Source organism: Geotrypetes seraphini, chromosome 5 (genome assembly GCF_902459505.1).
Source record: "Geotrypetes seraphini chromosome 5, aGeoSer1.1, whole genome shotgun sequence".
Classification (NCBI taxonomy): domain Eukaryota; kingdom Metazoa; phylum Chordata; class Amphibia; order Gymnophiona; family Dermophiidae; genus Geotrypetes; species Geotrypetes seraphini.
In genome coordinates, this window is record NC_047088.1 from 247,940,956 (window position 1) to 247,967,812 (window position 26,857).

Consider the following 26,857-nt stretch of genomic DNA (forward strand, 5'->3'; position numbering starts at 1 on the left):
TAAAGCCTGGCTTAGAGGTGAAGTAATCAGCTTTTCAGCTTTCCAACTCAAAAAACGTAAATCAACTTTGCATCAACTTGAAACTGATATTCACGCAAGTGAATCCCAACTGTACAATCGACATGATCCTCTTCTATATAAGAAACTTCAACAATTAAAATTTCAATACAACGAAATCTTCAGCTCCCTTGCATCAGCTTCCATCTTTCGTCGATCTGCCACGTATTACTCATCATCCAACAAGACTGGTCACCTCCTGGCTACTTACCTAAAAGGCAAATGCTCAATAAACCGGATCACCCACATCAAGTCCTCTGATGGTAGCATTCACACTTCTACCAAAGATATGCTAAATGATTTCCGCTCTTTCTATGAAGAGCTCTACTCGTCTGATAATATTTCATCTGATAGTTCCATCACTGATTTTCTTCGTCGACTGAACCTACCTGCACTATCAGAAACGCAGCAACAATCCCTTCAATAGCCAATATCGTCGGATGAAATTATTCAGGCCATAGCCTCTCTACCTTCAGCCAAAGCGCCTGGTCCTGATGGCCTCTCATCGGAATTTTTCAAATCGTTTTCTACCCTCCTCACGCCTCATTTATTTTCCTACTTTCAAGATCTACAATCAACTCCACATGGACTCAATCGCTTTCTAGAAGCCAATATCATCATTCTCCCAAAACCGAACAGAGACCCTCAGTTAGTAAAGAATTATCGCCCTATATCTTTGTTAAATATAGATTATAAAATATTTGCTAAAATTCTTGTGTTTCACTTAGAAAAAGTTATGTCTTCCTTAATTCACAGAGACCAAGTTGGTTTTATGAAGGGTCGCTATGGAGCTGATAATACTAGACTCCTACGCCACTTACTTCACTTTGCTTCACTTCACTTTCGGACGAGCACTACTCCAGCTGTTCTTGCTTCACTTGATGCTGAGAAAGCGTTCGACAGGGTAGAGTGGAAGTACCTTTTCGCTGTCCTAGCTCAATATGGTTTCCCTCCGTCCTTCATTCATTTAACTTCACTGCTTTACCAGTCTCCCACTGCTAAATTAATAGTTAATGACGAAGCCTCCTCGCAGTTTCCACTCCACAGAGGCACCCGTCAAGGTTGTCCAATGTCCCCTCTTTTGTTTAATTTAGCCCTCGAACCTCTCCTCACAGCCATCAGACAGTCCACAGACATCAAAGGCATAACCATCGCCAATATCGAATTTAAAATCTCAGCTTATGCAGATGATGTCCTCCTGTACTTGTCTGACCCGGAACCCTCACTGACCTCTTTAATGCAATTGATTACTTCCTTCTCTTCGCTCTCAGGCTATAAAATCAATTGGGACAAAACAGAACTCATGCCCCTCAATGATTCTTGCATCCCCTTTATTTTCTCCTCTCAACCTTTCACATGGGTTTCTAAGGGAATCAAATATCTTGGAATCACTTTCGATAGGGACCTACCTTCCACTACCCAAGCAATCTGCTCCACTCTTCTAAGTCAGATTTCCACCACCCTGTCATCTTGGTCTCCCTTACATCTCTCTTGGTGGGGCCATTTCGACTCTTTAAAAATGGTTGTGGTTCCGAAATTAACATATGTCTTCAATATGTTTCCTCTATTGCTCCCCCCTATTGTATACAAAAAACTGGAAGCTAGAATGCTTAGTTTTCTATGGAATGACAAACCCCATAGAATCTCTCTTAAAAAGTTGAAAACCCCTACTTTACAAGGCGGAGTCAACTTTCCAGATCTCTTCAGTTACCATAAAGCCTTTATCCTCAGACAAGGGGCTGAATGGCTTGTATCCCCTTCCCCCAATGATCACCCCAATTGGTTGCGCCTAGAAATGTCTTTGATGTCTCCCTTTCCGCTGATAAGACTTCTGGGTACTAACTACTCACCAAATCTTTCCCGTAATCCCATCATGGCGACCACACACAAAACCCTCATGGACCTTGATGCCCACTTGGACACACCTTGGAACAAATCTTCCTTTTGCCCTTTATGGTATAACAAATGTCTTCTGATAGATAAAAAACCCATCTGCTGGCCTTCTTGGTTTCAACAACAAATTTGGGACCTTGGATCCTTATGTCGACCAGATGGGTCTTTTCTTACCTTCAGTGAGGTCATGGACTCCTTCTCAATCAAAGAATCTCATTTCTATAAATGGTTACAGCTGAAATCTTCCCTCAATAAATCAGGCCTCTTACCTATTCCAGTAAACTCTACTCCCTCTTTATATTCCCTTTCCCATCAATTTTTAGCACTAGGTCATACAGCATCACACTTTTATAAACTTCTCAAATCCCTCCTTCCTTCCTCGTTAACCCCATTACACTCCTCATGGGAAGTGGACTTGGGGATTCAAATATCCGATGAAGTCTGGAATATGGTTTATAAATCCACTTTTCGAACGTCCCGCTCTGCATCCATCCTTCAACATATGTTTTTCTTGCTTCACAGAACTCCGTGGACCCCAGTCAAATCTCATAAAATCAACCCCACTTACTCCAATAAATGTTGGACCTGTCAAACTGAAGTTGGTACTCTTAAGCACCTTCTTTTCTCTTGCCCAGCAATCAGCTCCTTCTGGTCCTCAGTTTGGGCTACAGTTTGCACAGTTTTCCAGATCAATATTCCACTGACTTACCAAATGCTCTTACTAAAATCTTCCGCAATATCTGATGATCTCTCAGACTCCGATCATCTTCTCTTTGATATTTTACTCACCTTGGCCTTAAAGACTATTCTCACTTATTGGAAGGATTTATCCAAAGCTTCACACTCACATTGGTGGAACCTCGTTTGTCTCACGTACAGAACTGAAGCGTATTTGGCTAAGTCCTCCAATAGGTTTCCTCGTTTCCAGCTCAGATGGAATCTACTGAAACTCTACCTGCACTCTTCTCTCCCTTGATTGGACCCTTCTCTAGTCTTTCTTCTCCCTTCCCCCCTTTTCGTTTACTCATCTACTTATTCGTCTATCTACTTACTCATTCATTTGTTTATTTATTTATTTTCTTTTTTCTCTTTCTTTCTCACACTTATTTCTCTCTCTCCCTTTATTTTGCCTGGAATGTGCTTGTTTAGGTAGTTAGGATACAGTTTGTTGTATTAGATATGCTATGAAGAAAATTTCTTAAGGAATGTACGAATCCATGTTCATGTTCTGCATTTCATTTTCTGTATTTGTTGATTCCATTCATTGGCATATCTTTTGTTTTCCACTATTATGGATTGTTTTATTCCATACTTTGTAATTTTGTAAAAATTCAATAAATAAACATTGACTAAAAAAAAAAAAATGGAACGTTGCATGGCCATACAATAGGGACGTTATAGAAATTTTATGGATGTTTGGGAGCCAATGGCTAAATTTTGTAAGGAGGAATAACTGAGTTTTATTTCATAGACATGTAAACATACACATCCGGGGAGGGTGGTAGGGGGAAGGAAGTGGAATAGGAATTTGATTTAGGAATTTTATGAATAGCATCGTGGAGGTTTTATTTTATCAGCTGGGAGGGTGGGGATAATACAATTGTGCCTTAATGTGTGTAAGTTTCATTGTGCTTGTTTTATAATATCCATATCTGTGAATCATTTGTTGCACAATTGTAGTTGAAAAACTTAATACATTTTTTTAAAAAACAGTTTTGTTTAATATTATCCACTCTATGAACATTTACTGCAGTGACCCGACTAAAATCTCCCTTAAATTCATGGCAAATAGTTGGTCGCCCTACCCCTGTCCCTCTCCTACTGGTTATAATGAAGGTGCCCTGTCCCTGCCTTGCAGATTAGACAATATTGGTGTGTCTTGTCTTGTCCTGCTGGTTATAATGTCAGTGTCCCCTGTCCTTTTTCTGGAGGTTGTTGCAATGCTGGCTTTCCCTGTCCCTTTCCTGCAGGTAACAATATTCACACTCCTTGTCCTGTGCTGTTAGTTATAACGTCGGGGTCCGCTTTTTCTGGAGGTTGCTGACAGTGATTTTTTTCTCCCTCTTCTGGCCCTGCACTTTGGCAAAGCGGAGGAAACCTTTGCAGGTAGTGAGGGGAGGGGGAGGTTTCCGCGTGCAGGTCGGCTTCCCCTTTCGCCTCCTGGGGGCGGCTCTGCCCGCGCTCCCGCCACTTCTCCCCCCCCCCCCCCCCCAGGAAAGCAGCAACTGCGCTTCCTAATATGGCTCAGGGCAGCACGCGCGGGCTGCCAGGAAGACGCGGTCTGGGATTGTTGTGACTGGTCGAAAAGTTAAAAAGCCACGAGCCCGGCAGAGAGAGAGAGAGCGCGAGGCTGCGCGCGTGCTGGGGGAGAGAGAGAGAGGACGGCGGCGGCCGGGTGCCCCCTCCGGACTGCTGCCCTTGCTCTCGGTGAGTCGCTTCTGCTGGAAGCAGTTTGGTCTCGGTAGCGAAGCTCTCGGTTTTCTTCTCCTCGTTGGCTCGGCGCGAAGTTTGTTTGTTCTTTTTTTTTTGTCCCTTTTGCCGCGCGCGCTTCCCCCCCCCCCTTTTCTCCACATTGTCCGCGTGATTCCTGAAGGAGCCGCGGCGTTCCCGTCCCCTGGCAACTGGTTGCCGCCAAGCGCGGGCGGGGCGTCGCTGAACGCTCGGCTGCGCGCCCTGCGCCGGATTTGTGCGGGCAGTCGGCGCTGCCGCTGCTTTCCTGCTCCGAGAGCGGCATCTCTAGTCCTTTCTTATCGGGAAGCCTGAAGGACAGTCGGGGAAGGTAGTAAGTCGCACCTTATGTTTTTCAATTGACTTTTATTTCCTTGAGGAGGACAGTCCCAACGTTTAAGCCATCACAGGAGTGACTAGAATGGTGGGTTGGAGCCAGCCAGGGTCCAAATCCTCGGCGCTGGGGGGGGGGGGGGTGTCGAATTCACTTAAGCGCGTAACCGCACCGCCGTTATTACCACGTGCATTTATTGCTGCCAGGCGCATCATTTTCAGTGGCGCGGATTCACTGAAAAATAAAAAAAGGTAGCATAGTATGTAATTCATTTAATAAAGTGTGGAGCCCATTGACTACATTTGTTATCTGCAACAATGGTCATGTATTTCTCCTTTTCTTAGATTTCCTTACACATCCTGGGGGGGGGGACAGAAGTGTATTTTGAGGATTAAAATTACTTAATTATATTATTGTAGTTACATAATATGTTTTATTGTATTAATAATTGGGAGGAGGGTGGGAGAAAATGATTGTTTTATGTATTACTTGTGTGATTAATAGTGCGTTTTATGCAGTATTTTATGTTCAATTAATTGAATTGCACTGTCAAAGTTTGAAAATCAATAAAGATAAAAAAAAATGGCAACATAGGTACTGTACTTAAGCGAACCAACTCCTTCGATTGCAAACCCTGTGGGACGGGGAAATGCCAATGAAATGTTTGCTTCACTTTGAACTCCCTAAAGTTTCTGGTTAAAAAAAAAAACCTCCTACAACAACCTCATCCAAGTATATACTGAGTCCGATATTTATTACTATTATACTATATTATGTGACAGTATGGATGATGCCCTTTCCAAAAACAAGGACAGCTACACACATCAGAATATATTACTGTAATCGAGCATCCAATCTATGGTTTTATAGCATGTTCCTTTGGTCTTATTTCTGTTCCTCTTTTCCATAAAATGTTATTTTTACACTTCTAAATCGGAAGCGTATATTGTGTAATGCCTTTGTTGTTGTCTCCTGATTTTTTTTGTGTGTTTGCGCTTGACAGGTAGGAAAAAATGATGGGTGTGATGTTTGCATGCAGCTGTGATGACTTACCAGGGGTCCCCAAAGTCCCTCCTTGAGGGCCGAATCCAGTCACGTTTTCAGGATTTCCCCAGTGAATATGCATGAGATCTATGTGCATGCACTGCTTTCAATGCATATTCGTTGGGGAAATCCTGAAAACCCGACTGGATTTGGCCCTCAAGGAGGGACTTTGGGGATCCCAGGCAGTCTTATTTTATTTGTATTCTTAAAGGCAGGGGCGGGCAGAGCAAGATGAATTTTGAGAAGTCTGAAGCTGTCAACTAGGTCCAGATTCGCAGGCAGGGGGCAGGGTTGATCCAGCCCTGCCTGCGAATCTGGATCCAGTTGGCAGCCTTAAATTAAATAGCAAAATGAAAATGGAGCTAGCCTAATAACTGCCCCCCCCCCCCCTATATTTAAATAGCTCAGTCAGTGCTGACTTCCAGTGCTGGGCACAGTGTGCAAAATTATGTCTAAAAACTCAGTGGTAGCTGGTACTCAGATAGCAGTTCTGATTATGTTTATTAAAAACTTTCTGTACCGCATAATAGCCTAAAAAAGGATCCAGGCAGTGTACAATATAGAATGCATATTCATCAAGAAAGGAAGTCCATTTAAAAGTAGGATGTGCCGGTATCTGGTAAGGATTTGCTATCCTAACTAGATGCATGCACTTGGGGCTCCTTTTACAAAGGCGTGCTAGCGTTTTTAGCGCACGCACAAGATTAGCACGCGCTAGCTGAAAAATTACCGCCTGCTTTAAAAGGAGGCGATAGCGGCTAGCGTGCGGGGCTGTTTAGCGTACCTTTGTAAAAGGAACCTTTAATATCAATGGTACTTGGATATATTCCAGCTGTGCCTTTGGGCTGCCCCAGCAGTATCCATATAGCGCTGGGGCGGTCAGCAATGATAAATGCCATCTGAAGATCAGTGGCTGGCCCTGGTGAATAGCACATATCCTGGTAGGAATTGTTCATAGCTGGATAAGTGCAACTGAATATTGAGCACAATAATTATAACTGTTGCCCTTCTATATAACATATCCTCCACCTAATACTGCTCCTCTGAACCAAATCAGTGGCTCAGGTGATAACTGCTGTGCACTGCCATACAGAAGATCCCTTGTTCCATCCCCAGCTCAGGTTGGTTGGGGATCTTGCAGAGGGAGCACTCGCAGCCCCTTGCGACAAAGGAATCATGGTCGTGCTCAAGAGTGACAACTAGAGGCCAAATTCAGGGTCTACAATTGTAAGGTAGAGAATGACACGGAGACAAATTTTTCCCTTTCCCCGCAGGAACTCAGTTTCCCTATCCCGTCCCTGTGAGTTTTGTCCACCTGCCCCTTTCCTATAAGCTTTGTCTTAACCGCACAAGCCTTGAACACTTCTGAACACTTCTGATTTTAAAAGTGTTTGAGGCTTGTGCAGATGAGGACGGAGCTTAGGCATTGGTGGAATAAGGCATCATGATGTCACAATCTGAGCTCTAGAATGTTGCTACTTAGGATTTTAAAGTGTTTGAGGCTTGTGCAGATGAGGACGGAGCTTAGACATTGGTGGAATGAGGCATTATGATGTCACAATCTGAGCTCTAGAATGTTGCTACTTATGATTTTAAAGTGTTTGAGGATTATGCAGATGAGGACACAGCTTGCAGGAATGGGGCAGGAAAAAGACTCGCGGAGACCGTGGAAAATTTGTCCCCACTTCATTCTCTATTGTAAGGTTCCAGAAGGAGCACTGGCATATAGCTCCCAGCCAAGGACTATCTCTGCATTGATTAGTTTATGTATTGTGGTGAGAGGTAAAAGCAGTTTTGAATGAAAGATGATGGGAACCAGAATCCTAGCCTTGGTGCCAGTTGAGCTGGAAGTCTAAAGAAGCAGAAGAAACTGCCTTATTAAAAAAAAAAAAAAAAAAAAAAAAAAAAGCAAAATATTGCTTCTTTAAAATTCTAGCCTCCTTTCTCCTTCAAACTTATCAATTTTGATTAATATACTCCTTCATAGGAGTATCAGGGCTAAGGGCTCCTTTTACAAAGGTGCGTTAGGGCCTTAACGCGCAGAATAGCGCCCGCTAGCTGCTACTGCCTCCTCTTGAGCAGGCAGTAGTTTTTCGTGTAGTGCATGCGCTAAATACACTAGCGCACTTTTGTAAAAGGAGCCCTAAATGAAACATTTAGAGGATTTTAGATCTAATCCAAAATGTCAGTTCAGGTTCCTATTAGAAAAATAAGGAAAACTGAAAGGTGATGTAAAGATTGCATTGAATAGGTTCGTAAAGCTTGCCTCTGTCTGCATGGTCGGGAGCCCTCAAGATCACCCTAAATTTTACTGTCTTGTTACTGCATTGGCATTTTGTCCTGTTGGAGTAGTATTTCCCAGACCTGTCTTGGAAGCAGTTCTAAGCAGTCTGGCATTCAGGGGAGCCATAATGGATATGCATATGATTCCTTGAACCGATGAACCAGTGTAGGCAAATTTATCCCATGCGTGGAACGGTCTCCCGGAAGAAGTTGTGGAGACAGAGACTGTGTCTGAATTCAAGAAGGCATGGGATAGGCACGTGGGATCTCTTAGACTAGAGAGAGGAAGAAATAATGGTTACTGTGGATGGGCCATTTGGCCTTTGTCTGCCATTATGTTACTATGTTTCTATAATCATCAAGTTCTATGACATCACAATGCAGGTGTAAAGAGCCTTAGCCAATAGGGAGAGGAGGAGATAGTGGATGCTATGAATGAGCAGACTGGATGGCCTTTATCTGCCATCGTGTTTCTATAACCATAAAATTCTGTGACATCACAATACAGGTGTAAAGGGCCTTAGCCAATAGGGAGAGGAGGGGATTGTGGATGGGCAGACTGGATAGGCCATTTGGCCTTTATCTGCCATCGTGTTTCTATGTATTCATTGTTGATATCTTAAAGGCTGACAGGTTCTGTGGTCATTAGCACAGGTTTGGGAACCTCATTGTTGGTCTGCAAAAATGACAGCAAATTGGAATCTGCTGCTAGAGGATAGAAACATAGAAACATAGAAAGATGACGGCAGAAAAGGGCTACAGCCCATCAAGTCTTCCCACTCTACTGACCCACCCCATTAAGTCTGAGTGCTGATGACTTAGTTCCTTAGCTCGACCCTCGTAGGGATCCCACGTGGATGTCCCATTTATTCTTAAAGTCGAGCACGCTGGTGGCCTTGATCACCTGCACCGGAAGTTTGTTCCAGTGATCTACCACCCTTTCTGTGAAGAAGTACTTCCTGGTGTCACCATTAAATTTCCCTCCTATGAGTTTGAGCGGGTGCCCCCTTGTGACCGAGTGTCCTTTGGGAAAGAAGATGTCTTCCACCTCGACACGTCCTGTGACGTATTTAAATGTCTCAATCATGTCACCCCTTTCCCTGCGCTCCTCTAGAGTATAGAGCTGCAATGTGACCAAGGTGATAACAGTGAGTTCAAGATGTTTGGGCAAGCTCCTAGAACAATGTCTCTCAAACTTTTCTTTAGCTCCGGCACACTAAGGCCCTGTTTTACTAAAGTGCGCTAACCGATTAGCACACGCTAATCGGTTTAGTCTACGGACGTGTTGGCGTTTAGCGTGCGCTAATCAGCGCACCTTAGTAAAACGAGGGGTAAATTTTTTTTGCGGCACATTATAATTGAAATTATAAAATTGCAAAACCAACAAAAAAAATTAAATTTGAGAGTTATTTATTTAAAGTTCGTTAAGCTATGTACGGGTAATTGTAACAATGGTGTAACTAAAGTATTTAGAATAGAATTGTTAGTCAATGCGATAGATGTGCTTGTTTTTGAGTGCAAATTAACTCAAAACACGACTCGATAGTCAGCAAGCAAACATGCATTTCATCATCCACAATCTGCAGTCAATCTCTCTTCTTTTTTTTTTTTTTTCCAATTTAATTTCTGTCAGGGCTGAAAATCCAAGTTTGCAAAGATAAGAAGATCCAAACAGTAACAAAGTCTTGATTGCTTTGTTGCTCATGAGAGGATAATTATTGCATAAAATATAAAATTAAAACTAAAATTACTTGCTATTAATTTTCAAGGGTCAGTCACATCAAAGAATGATGCTGGTCTGGGCGCACAGATGCTCATAACATTTACAGACTCTTGCCTACGCGACGTACATGTCATCTATTCTAGTGTATACTTATGAAGGGAATTTTTTTTAATGAAATAAAATTCTGGAATCTCTTGGGGCACACCACTGCGCTGGATGGTGTCAGGTCAAAAGCATGCTGGGACAAAGGCGCGAGCAGACAACTGAGCGCAGCGCAGAGGCGCGCGCCGAAGAAAAAGACTGTTTTTAGGGGCTACGACGGGGGGTGTAGGAGGATGGTGTGTGTTGGGGGAACCCCCCCCACTTACTTTATACAGATCGCGCCGCGTTGTGGGGGGGTTTGGGGGGTTGTAACCCCCCACATTTTACTGAAAACTTAACTTTTTCCCTGTTTTTAGGGAAAAAGTTATGTTTCCACTAAAATGTGGGGGGTTACAACCCTCCAAGCGCCCCCCACAACGCCGCCGTGATCTGTATTAAGTAAAGTGGGGGGGCTCCCCAACAAAACCCCCCCGTTGCAGCCCCTAAAAACAGTCTTTTTCTTCGGCGTGCGCCTCCGTCTTGCGCTCAGTTGTCGGCGCGCGCCTTTGTCTTCCGCGTTACTGTCTATGAACCGTGCTGGACACACAGTTTGAGAGAGACTGTCCTAGAGGAAGTGCATAAAAAGTTATTAGCCGGGTAGACTCAGGAAAGCCACCATTTTCCCTAGAAATTATCTACTTTTGGGGATCTGTCCGATATTTGTGATTCGGACTGGGCATTGTTGGAGTCTGGATGCTGGGATTGATGGACCTTGGTCTGACTCAGTTTGGCTTATCATATGCTCTTATGTGTAAATGTTTGTTATTGATCTGTTCCCTTTGTGACAAAAGGGATAGATCTCTGCCACCAATGCCCTGTGCCTTTGACATGGCATAGTTGCTGCAGTTCTGAGTTAATCAGATTTAATAGCGATAACTGAAGCACATCACAAGCATCCTTGTGCATCAGTGGTGTAGCCGTGGGTAGGCCTGGACACCCACTTTGGCCTCAGGCTCACCCAGAGCTGCACATCTACATGTAACGGGTGGGGATTCCCAATCCTGAAATCTTTCCTGCTTTGTACCTTTTTAGGGAGCCAATCTTTGCCACCGGCAAGCAATGTGACTAATGTATGCTGCTCATGGCCCCGCAACATTCCTTCTGTGGCGCAGTGGTTGGAGCTACAGCCTCAGTACCCTGGGGTTATGGGTTCAAACTCTGTGCTGCTGCTCCTGACCCTGGGCAAGTCACTCAGGCCTCGGGTACGTTAGATAGATTGTGAGCCCACCGGGACAGGTAGGGAAACATACTTGAGTACCTGATTGTAAAACTGCTTAGATAATCTTGATAGGTGGTATATAAAAACCTAATAAACTTGAAACTTCTGGCGTACTCTGGCTATGCAGAACAGGAAGTTGTGTAAGAAGGAAGGCTCTGGGGTCAGCTCGAATAGCTTATATTAGTCGCATTACTCACTGCCGGCAAAGATCGGCCCTTTAAAAGGTATGAAGCTGTGGGTTTGCGATACTGGCGGGGCGGAGGGGGGGGAGGGGGGTCACCCAGCCAGGAGAGGGGCAGCCTGAGACACCGGAGTGCCGGGTGCGGGTGCTGGATCGCCCAAGTGGGAGAGGAAGAGATCTGACCATTTGACTTGGGTCCAGGCTCACCGAAAATTGGTTGTCTGGCAACGCCCTGTGCATTTCACAACTGAGTGTTATACAATATGGTATTGTATCTTTTTTATTTGTATTTATTCTGTAAACTCAAAACAGGAAAGCTGATGTGGTAAAGAAAGGAGCTGCATCAGGAGCTAAAAGAAGTGTTAATAAACATATAAGAAGACCAATGTAAAACATGCAAACACTAAGACCATTAATTGTATAAATAAATAACACAGTAAACCCTCGATTTAATGGACTGCTCGGGGGGGGGGGGGGAAGGGAGGGAAAATCCGAATGTCCCTAATATCTCGATTGAGATCCAATTTTTGTTTAATACTCAAGTTTGTGCGTTTTCATTTTTTTATCCATGACTGCGTAGGGAGAACGAGAGGGCACTCTCTAAAGTTGAAAGGGGATAGATTCTGAACAAACGTAAGGAAGTTATTCTCCACCCAGAGAGTGGTAAAAAACTGGAACGCTCTTCTGGAGGCTGTTATAGGGGAAAACTTTCAGTTATACATGCTGTACGACTAAGTCTAAGCCGGCCCACGTCCCGCCTAACTCCCACCCTCGACATGCCTCCCGAAACGCCCCGTTTAGCTTTGGTTGATCAGCGGCACTATGAAGGCCTAGGTCGTTTAGAAATAACGTCCAAAATCTGTTTTTATTATCGGCACTTGGGACGTTTTTGAGAAATATTCATCCAAGTGCTGACTTAGGTTGGTTTTTGGACGTTTTTCTCTTTCAATTATGAGCCCCATAGCCTATATAAATGAGAATCATGAATAATTCATCAACTGTGCAGAGAGGAAAATTATTGGCTAAAAAAGGCATCTACAGATAATTTCTAAACCTGCCCTTTTCACTACAGTTTTGTACTTGGCCTACAAGGGAGTTCCATATTTTAACTCCTGTACAGCATAAAGTCATTCTGCCAGTCTCAACAAGCCTTGGGTTAACATTCGTCTTCAGTAGAGAAAAATAAATAAAAAAGGTGGAATAATCAATACATATGAATATGATATTACCTAATTTTATATGTTTTGGTCTGTGGTAATATTTATTTATGCAGTTAATGATTTTAGTCTTTGCGTGTTGAGTTGCCATGATTTTATACTGACATTGGTTTTCTTACATGTTTATAAACTGTTCCTATAGCCCCTGATGCAGTCTCTGGAGGGGGGCAAAACATGTCTGTGTCTAGACTTACCATATTTTTCTCTGGGAAACTCTGGACACATGAAACCGCCCCATTCTGCTCCAGTTCTGCCCCCAGCCCCACCCAGACATGACAACAGAGAAGTGGGACACCTTACAGGGCACTGCTGTGAACTTCACCAAAAGGATGCCATGTAACCATCTCACCAGAACTCCCTTATAGGCTATGGTGAGCCCCCCCCGAACACCCCCAAAACCTACTATACCTACCTGTCTACAGCTCCAATAGCCTTTCAGCAGGTGGCACCTATATGGCAGTAGAGTACAGTTTGTGGGGGAGGAGTTTGTTGGGCACACATGTTCCACCATAAATGTAGTGGTTAGAGTGGCTTATGGGCCTGGGTCCTCCTTTCTATGGTTCACTAGATGCCCTCCCCCAGGCTATTTAAGAGACTTACTTTCTAGACTCTACTAGGTTTTCCTATACTAGGTGCTGATGTTCTGGAGACAGTTATGCACATTTTTATTCTGTTCTTTGTTGGGGGGGGGGGGGGGTGAGAGGTGGTCAGTGAATACTGGAGGAGTGTGTGTGGGACTTTACTTTGACTCTGCAGTGGTTATCTGGTCACTTTGGATACCTTTTGGGGTACTTATACCTGTTTTACATCGTCTTAAGTCACAACGAATAAGATCCATCCAGGAAGTCTCGTAAAACCTTCAGTAATCCCTGCAGGATGACTAAGTCTAGGTCAACCCACATCCCGCCCATATCCCTCCCTAACCACTCCTCCAGATACGCCCCTTTTAGCTCTGGGCGCACGGCGGCATTCAGAGGCCTAAAAAGTCCCTGAATACGTCTAAAAAATAGGCTTGATTATCAGCATTTGGACGTCCTGTCTTTTTAGGTTGTCCAAATGCTGACTTGGATGTGTTTTTAGACGCGTTTACATTTCGATTATGAGCCTCATAGTATTTGTTTTAAATGTTTTTTTTTTCCTAGCGTCCCCTGAGGAAGGCATAGTATATGCTGAAACTAGGATCCTTGTTGGGACGTGGTTTTTACTTGTATAATAAGTGATGATGTTGGTTTGGACATCACACTTGCCTTTTTTGTTCTTGCTTTTGCATCTAAATGTTGGCACTTAGAGAAGAAACTTTCAGTATTCTGTAAACTTTTATGCATATGTGTGCCATCTGCCCATTTCTCACCCATGAAAATGTCCCCTAGCAGTTCCATGTTATACCTTGTAAAATAGCACCTGTGTGCAATAATTTCGAATAGGCACCACATAGCACGTAACTATCCAAAGGGGGGAGAGACACAGAGGATGCTCTATTTCTGTGGTACGGAAGGTTATGACCTGAGTTGACTCTTCTCTTCTGTTCCTCTTCCTGTGGAGGCAGTGAGAGGAAATCCATTAGGTCAGGTGGTTTTCCCACTGTATCTCATTTTCTGAGAACTTGGCAAGTCAGGGAATTGGGCACCGATTTTTTTTTTTTTTTTTCTCTTATTTCCACCTCTAGCTTGAGGAAAAATACAAATGACATTTATAATGAGTGTTTTAGCAGTGTCTAAAAGGCCAAGGTGATGGATAAAATGGCTTAAATTGCTGTCTATGCTGCAACATCATTCCAACATCATTTTGCGAACAAGAGCTACTACTGCTACTTATTTCTATTGCGCTGCCAGACACATGCAGCGCTGACCGTTATGCTTTCTCCAGCACACACAGTATCCCAGTAGCACGGTAAATGGCAGATAAAGACCTGCATGGTCTATCCAGTCTACCCATCAAGGTGGCCAGAGCTGCATCTTCCAAAGGTCCATCAAGCCCAGTAGCCTGTTCTCACGGTGGCCAATCCAGGTCACTAGTACCTGGCCAAAACCCAAAGAGTAGCAACATTCCATACAGAATCTTAAAGAATAGCAAGATTCTGGAATTCCAGAGAGTTACAAGATTCTAGAACCTCGAAGAGTAGCAACATTCCATGCTACCGATCCAAGGCAAGCAGTGGCTTGCCCCATGTTTTTCTCAATAACAGACTATGGACTTTTCTTCCAGGAAATTGTCCAAACCCTTCTTAAAACCAGCTACACTATCCGCTCTTATCACAACTTCTGGCAACGCGTTCCAGAGCTTAACTATTCTCCGGTTGAAAAAATATTTCCTCCTATTGGTTTTAAAAGTGTTTCCCTGTAACTTCATTGAGTGTTCCCTAGTCTTTGTAATTTTTGATGGAGTGAAAAATCGATCCACTTGTACCCGTTCTACTCCATCATGCCAACCACATGTAGGCAGTTAAATATGATGCAGTCTTGAAACAATATATGTTAAATACTGATAACAATACTTTGGGTTTTAATTTGCTGACTTCAACATTAAGATGTCTTCCCTTCCCCCTTGAAAGGCAATGCATGCTTTATCCTCTGTGTCCTCATTCATATTTGAAGCCTCACAGCATTTGGCTTCCATTCATTGTGACGAATGGTGGACTGTAATAATACATGTGGTAGGTAGGGTGTGCTGTAGCTATATTTTATGTAAGTTAAGTAAAATAAAGTAAATACAGGTTTTTTGAGTTTTTTCAGATGACCCTGGAGATACTGTATTGAAAGCAAATATGAAACTCTTGCATTAAAAAAAAATAACCAAATCCCTGCATGAGTTGGTGATGGGTTGAGTGTTTTCAGCCACACTAGCTTAAATTGAAAATATAGAACTAGGACTCTGAGCCAGTAAAACTGAATAACCGTTCCCCCCCCTCCCATCTCATCCAAATCTTAAATCATTCAGTGTTCATTTCTAAATGCATTTATCACGTAGTGGCATCGATTCAAACTCTGGTTTCAGATTTGCTCAGTCCAAACTGTAAAAACTTAACAAATGACTGGGATTTATTTGATCAGCTCTGTTCTTTTTTTTTTTTTTTTTTGTCTCAGACTATAAACGCAGACTTTCCAAAAAGTAACACGCTCGTATTGCAGTGTTTCTCTTGGCCTGGATGCCGCAGTTAGTTAAACAGCATTACCTCAGCAAGCAGCCTAAAGAGAGATCAGAGTAAAGTCAATAACTGTGGATCACTTTTAGAAAATAAACGTCACCATGCACTCTTCAAGAAACCACAGAGATAAACACTAGGACAAATTAAAATTATATTGAACATTGTCGCATGCACCATCATTAGGGAGACTTGTTGGCATACTGGCAATGTTCAGCCATGTAAGGTAAATTGTACTGATTCCCTGCTTAGGTCTTCCACTTCCCAAGCTGGTTGGGGTTAGGAAGCGGTGCTCCCAGCCTAATCACACATTGGAGAAACCTAGTGGCTGCTAAATTTAGGGGGGGGGGGCAGCAACAAAAAAGGAATCCTACAAAGTCTGCAGTGCAACAAGCAGCAAGCAAAAACCAAACAAAGAATGCAGACTATAAGATGCAGGCAGTGTTTATTATACCAATAATGGAATGCAGCAAACACTTACCAACCAAGGGACCCGACACGGACCGTGTTTCGGACAACACGCCTTCCTCAGGGGTCCTAATAGATATAAATATCAATCCTGAGATTATACAATTGATACATAAAATTTTCTACATAACAGATCTAGATGGTGTGACTTGGTAATATATTAATAGTGTGTTTGTGCCATACAAAGGAATATGGAGCAACTGGTCAGGGAACCGACGCGGGGGAATGCTACCCTTGACCTCATCCTGAACGGATTAGGGGGGCCTGCAAGAGGGGTAGAAGTGGGAGGACCACTAGGCAACAGCGACCACAATGTGATCAGATTCACATTAGAAAGGGGGACACCCATAGTAAGGAGAACCGCAACAACTGCGCTCAACTTCAAGAAAGGGAACTATGTTGCTATGAGGGAAATGGTGGGGAGGAAGCTCAGAAACATCTTTAGGATGGAGACTGTGGAAAGCGCCTGGACCCTATTTAGGGACACCCTGCAGGAAGCACAAAAAACGTACGTCCCCAGTTTCAGGAAAGGCTGCAAAAACAAGCGGTCAAAGGACCCGATTTGGATCTCAACAGAAGTAAAGAAGGCAATAAATGACAAAAAAGTATCCTTCCGGAGATGGAAAAAGGATCCAACAGAGGAAAATCACCAGGCGCACAGGAAATGCCAAAAAGAATGCCACCGAGAGGTTAGAAAAGCAAAAGGGAAATACGAAGAGGGGCTGGCCAGGGAAGCAAGAAACTTCAAGGCATTCTTCAGTTACGTAAAGGGGAAACGACCAGCGAGAGAGGAGGTGGGGCCGTTGGACGATGGAGATAGGAAGGGAGTGATTAAGGAGAATAAAGAGATAGCTGAGAGGTTGAACACGTTCTTCTCGTCAGTTTTTACGAGAGAAGACACTTCTAATATACCAGACTCAGAGGAGCTCATGCGTGGGGAACAGGCTGAAAAATTGGAGCACATAGAGGTAAGTAAGGAAGATGTCCTCAAACAGATAGACAGGTTAAAATGCGGCAAATCACCGGGTCCGGACGGGATCCACCCAAGGGTTCTGAAGGAACTAAGACAAGAAATAGCGGGCGCAATCCAACATGTTTGTAACCTATCCTTGAAAACTGGAGAGGTACCAGAGGACTGGAAATTGGCGAATGTCACACCTATCTTCAAGAAGGGATCGAGGGGTGACCCCGGGAACTACAGGCCGGTGAGCCTGACTTCAATTATAGGGAAGATGGTGGAAGCTGTGATAAAGGACGGCATCTGCGAGCACATTGAGAGAAATGGCCTACTGAGAACAAGCCAGCACGGATTCTGTAAGGGAAGGTCGTGCCTAACGAACCTTCTGTACTTCTTTGAGGGAATAAGCAGTCGGGTGGACAATGGAGAACCCATCGACATCATTTACCTCGATTTTCAAAAGGCTTTTGATAAGGTACCACATGAAAGGCTGCTTAGGAAACTGTGGAACCACGGGGTGGGAGGGGATGTGCACAGATGGATCGAGCACTGGTTGTCGGGTAGACTGCAGAGGGTCGGAGTAAAGGGCCAATATTCTGACTGGCGGGGAGTCACGAGCGGTGTGCCACAAGGATCGGTGCTGGGGCCGTTACTCTTCAACATATTTATCAATGACCTGGAAAAGGAGGCAAAGTGCGAGGTTATAAAATTTGCAGACGATACCAAACTGTGCGGCAAAGTTAGCTCCAGGGAGGAGTGGGAGGACCTGCAAAGGGACATAGACAAGCTGGAAGACTGGGCAAACAAATGGCAAATGCGCTTTAATGTGGAAAAATGCAAGGTTATGCATATAGGGAAAAAGAACCCGTTGTTCAACTACAAATTGGGGGGGGCATTGTTGGGAGAAAGCAATCTTGAGAGAGACTTGGGTGTGCTGGTGGATGCATCACTGAAGCCATCTGCACAGTGCGCAGCGGCCTCAAAAAAAGCCAACAGGATGCTGGGCATCATAAAGAGGGGCATAACTACAAGGACGCGGGAAGTCATCATGCCACTGTATCGAGCGATGGTGCGTCCGCATCTGGAATACTGCGTTCAATATTGGTCGCCGTACCTCAAGAAAGACATGGAGGTACTTGAGAGAGTCCAAAGGAGAGCAACAAAACTGGTAAGAGGGCTGGAACACTACCCATATGCTGAGAGGTTGGATAGGCTGGGGCTCTTCTCTCTGGAAAAAAGGCGGCTCAGGGGTGATATGATAGAGACCTTCAAAATCATGAGGGGCATAGAGAGGGTGGATAGGGACAGATTCTTCAGGCTGAAGGGGACAACAGGTACGAGGGGGCATTCGGAGAAACTGAAGGGAGATAGGTTCAAAACGAATGCAAGGAAGTTTTTTTTCACCCAGAGGGTCGTGGACACTTGGAATGTGCTACCGGAAGAAGTGATCAAGCAGAGTACGGTACAGGGATTCAAACAGAGACTGGATGGATTCCTGAGGGATAAGGGGATCGTGGGATACTGAGAAAGCTAACCAGAAAATATATGCAGAAACCCAACCTGGTCGTGCAGGCAAGACCGGAGGGCTAGGACTTTGATAGGAAGTTAGGACTCAATTAGGAAACCAAGGAGGCATGGGGGCCCCTTCTGGTGATTTAGACAGGTCGTGAACTGTTTGGGCCGCCGCGGGAGCGGACTGCTGGGCAGGATGGACCTATGGTCTGACCCGGCGGAGGCACTGCTTATGTTCTTATGTTCTTATGTGACATAGTGATCAAGTGATGGTTTATAACAAAATCTATCAAAAAAGACCAATATCCATATAGGGTTATGAAACTACTTGTGAACTATATGATAATTCTCATTTTACAAAACTATAAAAATAAGATAAAAACATGCAAAACATAATTTAATAAAAGTATGAAAGAGTTCCAAAACAGTGTTGTATAGAGAGAGGCATAACCAGCAGAAGAAAGGAGGTGTTGATGCCCCTGTACAAGTCATTGGTGAGGCCCCACCTGGTATACGGTGTTCTGTTTTGAAGGTTGTTTCTGGCTAAGGATGTAAAAAGACTTGAAGCGGTCCAGAGGAAGGTGACAAAAATGGTATGGGGCTTGTACCAAAAGATTATACGAGAAGAGACTGGAAGACCTGAATATGTATACTCTAGAGAAGAAGAGGGTCAGGGGAGATATGATATAGATGTTTAAATGCTTGAAAGGTATTAAAAAAAAAAAGAAAAAAAAATATTTTCCAGAGAAAGGAAAATGGTAAAACTAGAGGGCATGAATTGAGGTTTCCAAGTTTTATTAAAATTTGATATACCAGTTAAAAATTGTCAGAGGTGTACATTACATTTTTTAAAAATATAAAAATTTTGGGGTGTATAATTAAGACATAAACTAAAACACGTGAAGGGGTAAAATTATAGTCATAATAGGAGAGAAAAACAAAGAGGGTTGACACAATGGGGGAAGGAAGCAATGCTCGCCCTTATTTAATTTTAAGGGAAGTATGTGGTCTAGGACGGAAGGATATCATATGTCGTAAGCATCCTTAAAAAAAAAATAATAATAATTTTAAGTTCGTTTTAAAATTTGTCAATATTTTCTCTCTCTTAAATAGAGTGAGTTCCAGTGTACAGGCGCTGTAGCTGAAAAGATACGTTTCCAGGTGGTGTCTTAGAAAAGGTGTCTTAAGGATGGAACATGTAAAAGGAATTGATTGCTATATCTTAGAGTTCTTGATAAGCAATAGGGGACAAGTGGTACATTTAGGACTGGAGTAATGCTAGGAAATTCTTTTTCATGGAAAGGGTGGTTGATGGCTGTAATGCCCTTCCAAGGGAGGTGGTGAAGATGAAGACGGTGACACAATTAAAAAAAAAAGTATGGGATGAACACAGAGGATCTCTAATTAGCAAATGAATGGTATAAAATGAAGAACTAAGGCAAATATTGGGTAAATGTGCATGGTCCACAGTAGGATGCAAAAAAAATCAACCTTGTTAAATCTTGTTTCTACAAGGCTTATTTTTGTCCACTTGGTATGTCTTACTAATGTGTCAAATTTCAGCTTGATTAAAACAATATTTACAGGTCATCCCAGTATGCACTGTTTGTTTGTGTGTAGGTGATTGTGCATAATTAGTTTGTATGGCTTCGTCTAGTTTGCGATCTGCACCTGAAAACTGGCTCCTTGGGAACTCAATTCTTTCAGCTCTCAACTGCTAGACTGCCACGTGGACTGGATGCTCTTCGATTGGTCAATTTTCATCACTATGTTGAAGAAAAACCTTTACCGGAAAGCTAGAAGTTGGCTTGCGAGTTGGCAGTGGCAGTATGGGATCGAGCCAGGATACCAACACAGCGCATTGACTCTTGCGTTAGGAAGTTGAAGGATCTACACGAATAATATTTGTCCCTAGAGAAACACAGAACTCATCAACGAGAAGGTGTTAGAATGAAGAAAAAATGAAGAAATCTTTAAAAGTGAACTCAGTTGTTTTGATATTTCAAAAAAAGATGTTATGACTGAACTTAAAAATGAAGAAGATCAAGAATTCCTACAGAAGCAAAGCCAGATTGTGGTTTTTTTTTTTTTGTGCTGTACGAGTGGAGTTGACCTTCAAACAAATGCAAAAGAATGTAGAAAGAGGCAGCACGAGGAAAAGAAAATCATGACAAAAGGTATGAGGAAAGGCAGACCAAAGCAGTTGCCCATATAACATCTGAATTTTCCTGAACTAACATCACACAGAGTGGCCCGATGATCCAGTTTTCAAGAATTTTGGAATCGGGCATCCAAACTGACTGTTGTTAATGATGCAGTAGAACGAGGGATAAGCCTAATTGAAAAATGCAACAATACTTTGACAACAGATGCAATTTGTTCTTCAGCTAGTGGCCAGCCACTGAAATAAGTTTTTCCTTTTGCATCAAAGGTGGTTCCAATGTCATATACTGTTAAGCTTAGTGATAGTTTAAAAAAAGCATTGAGGTCAGTCGATCCCTAAACTTTGTTTTAAGTAAAAATTGTTTTTTTTTAAAAAATTATTATTTTTACATAAAGGAATAAAATTAGCCTTTTGGGCAAACAAAATGTGTTAATTTTTTTTTGGACCACCCTAGTGCACAATCTGTGTCCTGTATATGGCAATTCAGTTTAGGATGGGCTGGGGAGGGCATCGATGGAAACTCCAGTAATTTTGGGAAATGAGGATAGTGCTGGGCAGCCTTTTATGGTCTGTATCCCACAAATAACAAGATGGTTTGGATTGGTTGGAGTGAGCTTTGATGACAGCTCCACTAGTTGGTACCTAAGGACAGTACCGGTGGACTTTTATGTATAATCTGTGTCCCAGAAATATCAAAGAAAAAAAAAAGACAATTTCTTCATAAATTTATAACTTGTGTGACTATTTGGCAGACTGGATGGACCATGTATTACATTACATTACATTACATTACATTAGTGATTTCTATTCCGCCATTACCTTGCGGATTACATCCAAACTAAAACAAGAATTACATTTCAACTTTGAAGTAATAGAATAAACGATGAGATAAAATTTTAAGGGAGAATTATGGGTTTTAGATAATGTTTGGTAACTAGAAAATTAGAGAGTACTAAGGGTTTATAGAGTGTTGGATGTTGGGTTAGGATTTTTGTGCTGGATAGGTTTAACGTGTTTTTTGAAGAGTATGGTTTTATCTTACGCCATTAACCATGTTACTATGTTAGAAACAAGAGGAAGAGTGAAAATTGGTTATCTTTATCATTCTTCTGAGTGGAAACTGCTTCTGCTTTTCCACATTTGAAGGTATCAGACCTTTACAAAGAGTGGTAGTGGTGAGTAACGAATGAACATACCAGTAGACTCTCGGTTATCTGGCACCCATGGGGATTGGTAGATGCTGGATAAATGTAGTTTCTGGTTGCTTGAGAGTTACTATTAAAAACAGTTTTGTCCCACCAAGTTCTGGTCTGCCACTCTTATCTGTTATCCCCCCACCTCCACTTGTCGGTCCAGTATCTGTTCCTCCCTTCCCACCCTCCTCTCTGGTCTGGTTCACTTTCTCTCCCACCCTTCTCTCATCCCCAACCTCCCACACACTCACACTTATAGGTCCAGCATACATCCATCTCCTGCTCTCCACCCTGCAGGTCCAGCATCCATGTACCTTCCTCCCCCAACACACACTTTCGGTTCACTCCCCCCCACCCTCCCCGGGTCTGCCTTCCCGCCATCCGTGTGGATAGAGCCGTTATCTCTTACTTGCAGCTTTCCCGATGTAGCAGGCGGTCACAAGAGGCAGCTCTGTAAACAGGCTGCTTGCGGCCAGCCCCGGCAGGGCCTTTCCTCTGCCGCATCGTGGGCTGGAAGGAGAGCGGGGGGTTGTTGGGTCAGAACCAGCTGTCACTGCTGCTTTGGGGCTAGGGGGAGGGAGGGGGGGGTTTGGGTCAGGACCGGCTACTGCCGGTGGATATTTTTTATTTTTTTTTGCCAGTTAGTTGAGAGTGCTGGTTGGTTGAGTACTAGTTAACTGGGATTCTACTATACCTAAGAAAAGACAGAAATGAACTTTTCAGTACTGGAGCTGGTAAAGGATCTGTGGGAAAAGTGAGTAAGTGCATGGTTGACACCATCCTGGGCAACTTGAGAGATAAGATAAACGTAATAGAAACTACCAGAGCCAGAGGTACCATTGGGAGAAGTCAAAGGTTCTGTCTGAATAGTAAAGCTGTCTGCTGGGGTGCTAGAGGTTTAAGGTTTAAGGACCTTATTTCTAAAAGTACAGTGGTACCTTGGAATCCGAACTTAATCCGTTCCAGAACCCCGTTGGAGTTCCAAAACGTTCGCATTCCAAGAAAATTTTTCCCATTGAAAAGAATAGAAACTAGATTAATCCGTTCCTTGGTCCCACAAACTCTGCAAGATCGGGTCTACCTGGCAGAGGCAGCAAGATCGGCAACGGCAGCTGCAAGTAATGTTCAGCCCAAAGCTTCCCTCCCAGGCGGAAACAGGAAGCTGCGTCGGAGGGGAAGCTTTGGGCTCAGCACTGCTTGCAGTTCGGATTCCAAAGCAGCGTTTGGATTCAGGGGCAAAAATGAAGGGAAAAAAAAAAATGTTTGGATTCCAAATTGTTCGAGTTCTGAGGCGTTCGGACTGCAAGTTGATCTACAGGAGAAAGCGACCGATTGGGATGGTGGAGAAAAGGAGGTGTTATGCCAAATGAACCTGGACAGCAGTGATTCCCGAACCTGTCCTGGGGGAACCCCAGCCAGTCAGATTTTCAGGATATCTACAATGAACATGCAGAGGCTCCCAAACCTTTCAACAGAAGGCCTCTCAGGACTTGGGCAGAGGGGGTTCCCCTCAGGGTCTGGATTTGGATTTATTACTTTTTTCAAATCTGAGCTCATCAGTGTTTGCCACTGTTGCTGTACAATCGCTGTCTTTGGCTGATGGAGTTTTAGAATTGGATTAGCTTTGCTGTCTCTGGCGTATCTGGCGAAAGACGTAAGAAGACTTGAGGCGGTCCAGAGGAGGGCGACGAAAATGATAGGAGGCTTGCGCCAGAAGACGTATGAGGAGAGACTGGAAGCCCTGAATATGTATACCCTAGAGGAAAGGAGAGACAGGGGAGATATGATTCAGACGTTCAAATACTTGAAGGGTGTTAACGTAGAACAAAATCTTTTCCAGAGAAAGGAAAATGGTAAAACCAGAGGACATAATTTGAGGTTGAGGGGTGGTAGATTCAGGGGCAATGTTAGGAAATTCTACTTTACGGAGAGGGTGGTGGATGCCTGGAATGCGCTCCCGAGAGAGGTGGTGGAGAGTAAAACTGTGACTGAGTTCAAAGAAGCGTGGGATGAACACAGAAGATTTAGAATCAGAAAATAATATTAAAGATTGAACTAGGCCAGTTACTGGGCAGACTTGTACGGTCTGTGTCTGTGCATGGCCGTTTGGAGGAGGATGGGCAGGGGAGGGCTTCAATGGCTGGGAGGGTGTAGATGGGCTGGAGTAAGTCTTAACAGAGATTTCGGCAGGTGGAACCCAAGCACAGTACCGGGTAAAGCTTTGGATTCTCGCCCAGAAATAGCTAAGAAGAAAAAAAAAATTTTTTAAATTGAATCAGGTTGGGCAGACTGGATGGAGCATTCGGGCCTTTATCTGCCGTCATCTACTATGTTACTATGTCTTCGCTACTGTAACATGTTGAATAAAAGGTAAAATTCCTTTCACGAACTGGATTCTGTCAGCAGGAAAAATATGGTAGGCTGAAAAGATGAGCATTCTAGGAACCCTTGGTCTGAAGTGCTGGATTATCATTTAACATAAGAACATAAGAATTGCCATACTGGGATAGAGCGAAAGTCCATCAAGCCCAGTATCCTATTTCCAATAGTGGCCAACCCAGGTCCCAAGTACCTGGCAGAATCCCAAAGAGTAGCAACATTCCAGAGCTTAGATTGTGATGTCATAAAAGCCTCATTCCACCAGTGTCTAAGAGCCAAACTCATCAGTGATGTCACAATGGCTTGATTGTTCTATACTTGGCTCACATAAGAACATAAATAAGAATTGCCAAACCAGGACAGATTGAAGGTCCATCAAGCTCAGTATCCTGTTTCCAACAGTGGCCAACCCAGGTCCCAAGTACCTAGCTAAATCCCAAGTAGTAAACAGGTTTTATCCAAGACTTTTTAAAATCCTGCTAAGCTAACTGATTTCACCACATTCTCCGGCAACGAATTACCGAGTTTAATTACACATTGTGTGAGGAAATACTTTCTCTGGTTTGTTTTAAATCTACTACTTAGTAGCTTCATCACATGTCCTCTAATCCTAATATTTCCTTGGGACTACCTGTGCACCAGGCACTGCAGTGGCCTATGTGCTGGAAATATTAGTATTGAGGTAGGGAGGAACAGTGTCCTCTGGCTTTTCAGTCTTGCGGAGGTAGTACTCTGGCTGAAATTGCTCCTGGCTTCACATTCCAGCATCAGCCCTGGATATGGCCTCTCAAAATCTTTTGGCTCTGGAGCGCCAAGAGAGGCTAAGAGGGTGCAGCCTTTTTCCCCAGTCTAAACAGAAAGTTAGAAATGGAGCTGACATCGGGCAGAAGTCCATGGGCATCATTTCTAGGAAACGACATTTATATTTCAGCACTTCAGTATGCGCTGTGGACTAAAGGACTTTCCAAACCACTTTTTCCCTTGCTGTGCTGGCAGAGCTGAATTTGTTGGTGCGTGCCTGGCTGCAGTGATCCTCCAGCACTGCTAAGTTCAACCTTCCCATGTTAGCCTGTAACGCTCTTCATTTCTTCTTCTAGAAAAACAAAGCCTAAAGGGAGCTGTGTTTGAACGGACCCCCAGTAATCCATCTCGGTGACGCATTGCAGAAGCTTTGACCGAGCTGTGGCTCCACTGCAACCGGGTTAAATAGATCTGAAAGGCTTTGTTTATTCAGTGTTGATCAAGAAAGGCTGAACTTTTGGGGATGCCCTGATGGTGGTTAGCATCGGCAAAGCATGCTAAGCTAATGCTGGTTATTTTGCATTTGACTCGGGGCTCTTTTTCAGGGAGTAATAGGGGTACTGAATATCGGTGCCTTTTCCATTGCTTGATAAAATTTGACTGATTTTTCCCCAAGTATTAATGAAAGATCCCAGGTACATCAATGCTGCCGTTACATAGATTCCGTGCCTCATTGCAGGGGGACTGGCTATAGTAGGGATAAGTCTTTTAGTGATAACACCATCCCTGAGGGACAGCCTGGCTTTTGAGTACTGGCACTTTTTTTTGTGCTGGAAAGAGTGCACTGGTTTGACTCCCAGCATTTTGCCGTCTTGCTTATTTTCAGTTGTAATTGATGCATGAAAAAGCAAGGCATGAAACATGTATGCAACTCGGTCTCCATCTTAAAAAAAATAAAATAAATGAAGACATAAGGATAAATTTAATTGCATTAGGCCTTATTCAATTCGATTGCCCAAATTTGTTTTGGCTTCTGCAGGACCTGTCTCTGAAAAAAATCTGAGTCAAAAAAGTTAATGTTTGGAAAATATTCTACTAAAACATTTGCGATGGCCTGGAAAAAAAAAAAGCAGCATGCGAGAGGAACCAGTTTGAACTTTGCAGAGTTTTAAAAAAAGAGAGGGAGAAACTAGGGGTACTTCTAGGTGAGGAGGGATGAGAGAGATGTTCCTTATTCAGTTTTTAATGATCCTGAAGAACTCCCACTGATATGCATAAATGCCGAGAAATTTAGCTCTTACCCTTCCAGTAATGTGCTATAGAACAATGTTTCTCAACTCTGTCCTGGAGTACCCCCTTGCCAGTCAGGTTTTCAGGGTATCTACGAGGGTCATTTCATAAATAATGCACACTATTTTTTAAAATTTACATTGGTTGTTTTTGAGGTTTTTTTTTCCCCCAAGTATTTCTTAACAATCCTTCCATATAGTCTCCCTGCTTTGCAATGACTGAGTCCCCAACATCTGGGAAGCTTAATTATTCCATCCAAGACACCGTTTTTGTTCAGTTGCCGAATGGCTCGGATACTGAGGAAGAAAGCTCTTCCAGAGATGCAAAACGATGTCCACACATAGGTTGTTTCAACTTTGGAAAAAGGTCAAAGTCTGGTGGACTCATGTCTGGACTGTAGGGAGCATGAGGTAACACTTCCTAGCCATATTCTCATAGTTTTTCAATGATGAGTGGAGAGTTCCATCTTC

The 26,857-nt window shown here is 43.4% G+C and overlaps 1 protein-coding gene across 3 annotated transcripts in view; it reads left to right on the plus strand.

The window, feature by feature from the left end:
• The first annotated feature begins 4,236 nt into the window (after nucleotides 1–4,236).
• The window catches only part of MYLK (myosin light chain kinase), a 607,164-nt gene continuing 584,543 nt past the window's right edge, over nucleotides 4,237–26,857 (plus strand). Inside the window, exon 1 of one of the 3 annotated variants that reach the window (XM_033946557.1) lies at nucleotides 4,237–4,377. The gene's annotated coding sequence lies outside the window, so the exon portion shown is untranslated. Of the gene's footprint in view, nucleotides 4,378–4,527; nucleotides 4,733–26,857 lie in introns of those variants that run through there. The other 2 variants (XM_033946556.1, XM_033946555.1) reach the window with 2 other exon arrangements.